At 31.4% G+C, this 8,129-nt stretch overlaps 1 protein-coding gene across 3 annotated transcripts in view; it reads right to left on the reverse strand.

The window, feature by feature from the left end:
• Window positions 1-8,129, reverse strand: part of NOVA1 (NOVA alternative splicing regulator 1) — a 172,201-nt gene that overhangs the window by 117,725 nt on the left and 46,347 nt on the right. Inside the window, exon 2 of one of the 3 annotated variants that reach the window (XM_044665047.1) lies at window positions 1,626-1,727. The exons of the other annotated variants lie outside the window; for them this stretch is intronic. The gene's annotated coding sequence lies outside the window, so the exon portion shown is untranslated. The remainder of the gene's footprint in view (window positions 1-1,625; window positions 1,728-8,129) is intronic. 3 annotated transcript variants of the gene reach the window in all.

Consider the following 8,129-nt stretch of genomic DNA (forward strand, 5'->3'; position numbering starts at 1 on the left):
AAGGGAAGGGAAGGGAAGGGAAGGGAAGGGAAGGGAAGGGAAGGGAAGGGAAGGGAAGGGAAGGGAAGGGAAGGGAAACAAAACAAGGCCAGATAATAGTCCAGAAAAAAAATTCTTCCTAAATTGTAGGAGCAATGTCCTTTTTTTGCTAATTCTTTTTGTATCCATATCATGACCTAATCTTTAGATTGTAAGCTCATTTAGAACATGGATTGTTGTTTTTTACTAATTGTATCCACAGCACATAGCCCTTAATAGATGTTATTGGATTGGACTGGATTAGATACAGTTAAGAACATTAATTATATCCTTTCACTCAAAAGTTTTTATCCTGTAAAGGCTAGGAAGAAACACCATACTACCAAGTTAAAGTGATACATAGAAAACATCTCAGCAGGATAACAGGTCTCTTTTTAAAACTCTTAGGTAATCATTACTGAACATATGACATAGACATTATGCAAAAACTACAAATAGTCATTTCTATTATAATAATGACGTGAGTGCAATGCACTTGTATTCAAAAGAATGTGCATGCTTAATGTGAAATAGATTTAGTTCATGTGATACCTGTTTTTAGTTTCATAAATGAGGCAGACTTTAATCATTATCTGCAATCACTTAGATACTAGTTATCAAAATACAGATGTTTTCGAGTATCATCTTCAACTTATATATCCTTACATTCAGCCATTCTTTAAATATTCAGTTATACAGAACTTTACTTTTTTCTATGAAGTTACCTTAGCATCTTCTCAAAGAAAAATGTGGGAACACACACAAAATCTTTAAAACCTGATAAATGATCAGTCACCTAATATATAAAATTACAAAGCAGTTAAAGGTAGAAAAATGAACTATAAAGATGGACATTAACAGTCATTCATTTATGATTTTTTTCTGCAACATATACATGTAAACAAGGAAGCAAATAACATGACAAACCATAACACAAAATTATCATTGTTGTAAATTTGCTTTTACAAAAGGAAAAAAAACAAAGGGGTAAATTTGGTGGTAGGGGTAGACTAAATACACAATACATAAAATTTCCCATATTTACTGGGGTTTCCCAGTGTAGTTTATTTCATTAAGGTAAAAAAAGTACAAGCCCAATGTTTTTGAAAACAAAGAAGACAGGTTATATTACATAATGGATTTGCTGCATTCATTTGACAAGGACAACCAACAGCCTTAAAATATTTTACAATGCAAAAATACTTCAAGCAAAACTGGTAGGATGGCCCCATTTAAATATCAGGGTGATTAGCTTTTTTAAGAATATGGCTTTAGAAGCTCATAGAACATGGCATTGGTTATATGAAAATAATCCTAGCACAGTAATTTATTTCAAATGTAAAGTTTTTATTAAGGCATTTTAGATTGCAGTTTTAAAAAAAATTTAGTGTATATTTACTATGCGTTTATGGGGTAAATCCAACCACATGTGTTAGTCCAATATCAAGCAAGGACTATATTACCTTTTAGCAAAATTTGGTACTAGCTATCAGCATTAAATTTAAGATATTCATCAAAGTTAGCTTTTGAAGGAATATTCCCAATTCTAGTTTATAGCCCTCTCACATTGGGTTTTCCAGTCTAGGATGGGTACACAAGAAACTTACAGTCTATGTAGCACTCCTAGTCAGTTTCACTCTGCAGATGGCACAGTGGAGAAATACCTTCTGTACAGGACCATGTACAATTTCTTCTGCAGCTGTCAGCACCTAGGGGAAAGTGCGCTGTTAAACAGTTGCTGCGTTCCACCTCAGAAGTGGCTGCAATTCGGTGGTGGGTGAAGTGATTCCTGTACATATATACAGGGATGAAAAGTACTATATAAATGAAATTATTTAAGAACAAGAATAGCTGTCTAAAAATTGTGACCACCATGCAACAGAGAACACTATATATTACACTAGAGTTCTGAATGTCAAGAATGATTGAGGGAAAAACCAAAAACGATTGAAAACATGGTTACTAAACTCCACAGTATGAGAGGATATCATAATATTAAAAGACATAAAAATTTTAAAGTGAAAAACCAAATATACATAGTAACATGCAAAGTATATCCTATAATCTATATAATGTATAAATAAGAATATTGATTATACTTTGTAAATTTGAAGTTTACTAAAATGACAGTCTAAAATTAATTATAAAAGTAGGCAAAGTACCACACCTGGAAAATACATTGTGTGAGGTTATCTTCATAAAATCTCAAGATAGAAGGAATCTTAGAGATCACTTAATTCAATCCTCTCACTTTACAGATTAGGAAACTGCTTTTTAACCCTCCTCCGTCAATTGTCTTTTCAAAGGTCATACAAGTAATAAATAGCAGAAACAGAATTCAAACTCAGGTCCTATAACTACAAGTTAAGCATTCATTCCACTACACCACAATGGGTCCACTTGAAAGATAAGGTAAGTAAAATCATGCATGTTAAAAAAGAAATGACAAATAATAGAGCAATTTTAATAGTGTCTCTATGAAGTTCTAAAAATGTTCCAGTAATAAATCCATTTCAGTAATAAATCCCAACTTGCAAATTGAAATTAAAGGTGGAAAAAGTAAAAACATACATCTCATCATAAGCAAATATCAAGCCCCATTAGTATCACTGATATGAGATTATCCAATTTATTATGGAAAATTGTCAGCATAGCTTCACTTCAATAAAATAAATATGCCACCTTCACTACATTTCTTCTCTGTGATGAGTCAGAAGAAAAAGTGGCAAACAAAAATATGATATGAATCACAGGAATGGAAAATGCTATTTATTCTTTTTTTCTAACTCTAGACACTATTATCCATCCACATTCTAAATAGGTATTTGTCTTTTGGTTATTTTCTTCAAATGATTACATTTAAGTAATTATAAAATTACCCCTTTAAATCATGATATACTTTAATTCCATGGGTTAAAAATTCTTCCATATGACTAACACAACTCTTGTCATCTTGGAAATTATTTATTTCTAAAGAAATTAAGGCAGATGACTAACAAGTTCCTTTAAGTTAAAGTAGGATAGAGAAATAAAATTTTAGTTTGTTAAGTCTCATTAAAAGATGGCTTATAAAAGTATGACTAAGTGGAATCCTCCTTTACCTTTTGAATATAGATTACTTACTTTCAAAAGCTACCAGCTTTTTAGCTGTTAAGAAGCCCCATCTCGATTTAGGACTTTTCCTATGTAACTCAAATACAAAATATTGCTAATTTACCACAGGAAAGAGATAAAGCAGATAATTCTAACTATACATTTGTACACTGACACAAGGAATGATCAATCATGAACATAGTATAGTAATTGGAGAAACCTAGTGTAAATATCTTGTTAGACTCCATAGTTCAAAATTAGGTATGTTGATGCCTACTTCAACTGTCACTTTCTTGGAACAGAGCAAGGAGTAAAAATTTTTTTAAAAAAGCTGATTTCATATTAGTTATCCATGTGTGAATATTCACTATAAGATTATGTATAAATATGTCCTTTCTGTACTTATTTTGACATTTAAAGTATATGGTTTTTACATGTAGTATCATCATTTTAAGGAGTTGTGCAAACAGGGGTATTTTATTCTTATATGTTCACAGAGATATTTTATTCTTATACATACTTATTCTTGTTCACTGCAATCAAGTTTCCTCTCTTCTCAGCCTACACACTAAAGAAAATACATAGATAATAAATCACTGTAAGGGGAAAAGGAGACTAACATTTTCAATATTTCAAGCATGCATTAAATTTATATAAATATAATGTTTATACACACACAGATACATACACTCACAATATGTCAACAATATTAAGTCCCACATGGAGATGCTGGACAACTTGTGAATGATTTTTTAAGCATCCAGGCCTATAGAAACAAATTAATAAAATACTAAATGCAAATTAATAAAAGTCTAAGCTTGAAATTAAAACAAATCAGTCTGCTTTGTTACCTTATTTTTTACATGTGTGTGAAATCCACAAAAGTGTTTGTTTAGTTTACATTTTTCTCTGCACATGGATGCATCCCATCCATTAATGAACAAGTATATTTTCAAATGGATTGTTTTTAAACACACACCTCCCTATATATACATATACCAACATATCACCATTTGCTAATAAATCTTTATTTATGGTATAGAATTTAAAATCACAATGAAAATGATTTGATAATAAAAAATTAGACTAAATGGTAGTATCACACTGGTTAGTCTTAGAAAGCACTGAGAAATGAGAAATCGAGATTTTTAATTTCTACAAAATGAGCTATAAATGATATAAGTATATGCTCATATAAGAGAATATTATAGTATCATAGAAAGCATAATCATGAAAGAAAATATGGAAGGATGCATATTAAGTGGTACAAAATGACATTAGCAGTACAATACTTACATGTGCTTCTCACAATAGACAACTTAATATTAAGTGACCGATTTATACATTTCACTATAAGTATATGAAAAACATTTTTTTTCAAAGCACTTCAGATGGATCCACAGAATATATAAAAATTTTTCCTTTGGTTATTTAATTAACTTTGTTCTGTCTTGTGAATGTTTAAGTTTTATATGTGATTATTCTCTATTTTAAATGTTTATTACATCATTTTGATGGTTAAGACCAATTAGATTGCATTATGCCAGGTATTTATTCTAAGAAATACTTCAAATTGCATAATTCTTGCCTTCAAATACTTAAAAAAACATTAGTTGACATAAGAAAAGCATACATGAAACAAGATTCAATAAGATCTACATATATGTATATATTTAATTGCTAAAAAGTGTATCATATGTTTGTATAGCACTTCAGAGAAGAAAATCATCAATAAAGACTAGAATATAGAGGAGAGTCTTCATAGAATTGGTGGAACTTGCTTGAGCTGTGAATGATGAGCAATATTTGTGTGGGTAGAGATGAGAAAAGGCATTTTAGACAACAAGAACAATGAGTGAAAAATTAAGTGGACAAAGATGCTACTTATTTATGGGCTTGAAATATAACTGGTGTTAATATGGTGGAAAGTACATGTTGAGAAGTAGTAAAAAAGACAATTAAATACAAAGGACAAGGACAGATCAGATTGGGCCTTAAAAAGCAAAGGGAAGATATGAGACTTTTAAGTAGTGGGAAATATGTATAAAGATAAAGTATGGAATGGAGTGAGGGAGGGATGTGATTAAAGAAATGTTAAAAGAAGATTAATTAGTAAATGATATGCAGAAATAGGGAAGAGAGATTAGATTCAAGGAGGGTAGGTAGGCATACATGAGGAGGTGAGTACCTAGACTAGCCAATGGAAAGGAAGAGATAATCTGAACTGAATTAGAAATAATTAATAGAACTTGACAATTACTAGAATAAAGACAAATTATAATGACTAAAATTTAACACTGTAGGTAGCTTTGGTTGTTTGTTTTCTTTCTCAAGTATCTACTGTAACCTCATGGAGCAATGTAGTGGGTTCCTGACTTGGGGAACATGGGCTGAAAGCTAAGCATCTATAACCATTTTATTGTGAATGTACTTCATTTTCTGTACATAAGGGAGCTTAATAATTTTCAAATTGTATTAAATACATTCCAAGAAAAGTAGAACATTTACTTAAGAAATGAACAAATGGAGGAAAATGAAATTCCTTAATGACCTTGGACTACTTGTCTAGCAACATATTTTAGAGGGATTTGATACTGAGTGGGTACAAGTTTTCCTGATAAGTTATCACTCTATCTTCTCACAATTACAAATATTTTCCTAATATATGCTGTCTCATCAATAAATTAGCAATCCTTTATGAAGAATCAATTATATAACAGGCACTAGAGATACAAAGGCATTAAAGAGCTTACATTCTGTCAAGGGAGACAAAATATATCCATATGGAGATATACAAAATAAGGGCATGGTGTTTTAGGTATGGATATCACTAGCTGCAGTAGAGCAGCCAAGATCTTATATAGAAGAAGGCATCTGAGCTAAACTTTGGAGGAAAACAGAGATTCTAATAAGTGAAATGAGAAGGGAATATGTTTAGACATGGGAGCACAGCCAATGCAAAGTCAAAGAGGCGAAATAAAATCTTGTGAAGGATGAGTTAGCCACTTTAACGAGATCAAAGACTGTGAGAGAGAAGAAATAGGTAGTCAGTGTGTAGAGAGAGGCTGGAGAAGGATGGAGAAGTGTTTTCAGTGTCAAATGGAGGAGCTTGCATTTTATCTTCTAGGCCATAGGGAAACACTGAAGCTTCTAAAGCAGGAGATTAATATGGTAAAACCTGGGCATTAGCAATAATACCACATAGGCAGTTGTATGGAAAATGCATTGGAGAGAAAGAAAACAAGAGAGGTGAGACATGGAGATGATGAGGGCTTGTACTATAAGTGATGTTAGTAGAGAAGAAGGAGTTAATAACTTCTTCCATTCTTTAGGCAAGGAACTCGATCTTTCTAGACCTCTTTTTCTTCCTCTGTAAAATCAGGAAGATGGAATAAAGGATAACTGATATTTCTTCCAGAATTATATCATGATTCTACATAATAAACCAGCAACCTAAAGCAACTACTTACAACCATAGCTTACACACATCACATGCTGAATGAGAAAATCATTTATTGAGTTAAATCAGAAATCATCATAATTACCCTAATTATAAACATTCTTAATTATCTCTTACAGTCATATTTTCACAAATTATTACAACCCTTTTTTATATATTTAAAAGCTTGTTTCTATCAGATTTAGACCTGATGACAGAGAGACAATTTAAGAAGCATTCCATCTCTGCAGGAAGAAAATAAATTTATAAAACTATCCAAATCTGCTTTCATCTCATACAAGACAAATTTCCATTTGTAAAACTATCTTGATGCATATTAAGGTACAACTTCACTGAAACAGTATATACCATGACACTTAGGTTTAGATGACTCTCTCCATGGGAGAACTTCAACCAGAATTTAACAAAATCAAAGCATTTTAGTTTCCTAAAACAATGAATTAAGTGGAAATCCAGAAAAATCTGGGAGAAATGTCCTACTCATTCATTGTACTTATTCCTTGGAATTACCTATCTACAAACATCATATAGTTAGATACTAGGAGAAAATAAAAACATAACCTTCTTAAACTAATCAGCACATGAATTCCATAGGAGAAAGCATGTTTTTATGAACATTTCAAATGATTTTATAAAGATTATTTTGTGAATTCATAATTTTCCATTGGTGTTAATCAAAAAAATCATGAATTTGTTAAATACTTACTATGTACCAGGCACTATGTTGGATACCTGGATTAAAAGTATAAATAATGCAACAATTCTTACTTGCAAGGAAGTTATATTCTTATATTCAACATGGGCTACAGAGTTCATGCTTGTAATTTACCTTTCTTCTAATCCTGAAGATATATATCTGTGTGTGATGAGAGGATATAACAAAAAAGGGATTAATGACTAAATTCATAACTCAGTGAAAAAATTAAGACATATGGATTGGCAGATAAGTCATCATTTTCACTTCCATTATTAATGATATTCTATTCTTGATTTTCCCTTACAAAAAGTCATTTAATCTTTCAATATATCAATTTCTCTCATTTTTAATGATGCACCTGAGGTTCGATACATGTTTTGAACTTACACCAAATTCTACTGTATAATAATGCTAAAGTCATCTCTTAGCATATTTTTACCTCCTTTCACATTAGATACCAAGTCAAAAGGCATTTATTAAGTTGTCTACTATGTGTCAGACACTGTGCTAACTGCTGGCAATACAAAAAAGGTCTAAAAATTTGCTCTGGCCCTCAAGGAATTTATGATCTGAAAGGGGAAATAAAATGCTAACAAATATGTATAAACAAGATAGAGGAAAATTGGAAATAATTAGTAGAGGACAGGTAATCTACGATACAGAGGACAGAATAAAGGGAGGTCAAAAAGAGCTTCTTTCAGAAGATAGAATTTTAGCTGAAGGAAAGAAGGTAGAGAAGCCAGGAGATAGAGATGAGGTCAGGAGACAGGTTAGGACTACATATATATATATATATATATTTTTTTTTTAATCCTGGGACTCCATTCTAGGAGCATAGGGCCACAACCAGTAGGCAATGGG

This window comes from Gracilinanus agilis, chromosome 2 (genome assembly GCF_016433145.1).
Source record: "Gracilinanus agilis isolate LMUSP501 chromosome 2, AgileGrace, whole genome shotgun sequence".
Taxonomy (NCBI): Eukaryota; Metazoa; Chordata; class Mammalia; order Didelphimorphia; family Didelphidae; genus Gracilinanus; species Gracilinanus agilis.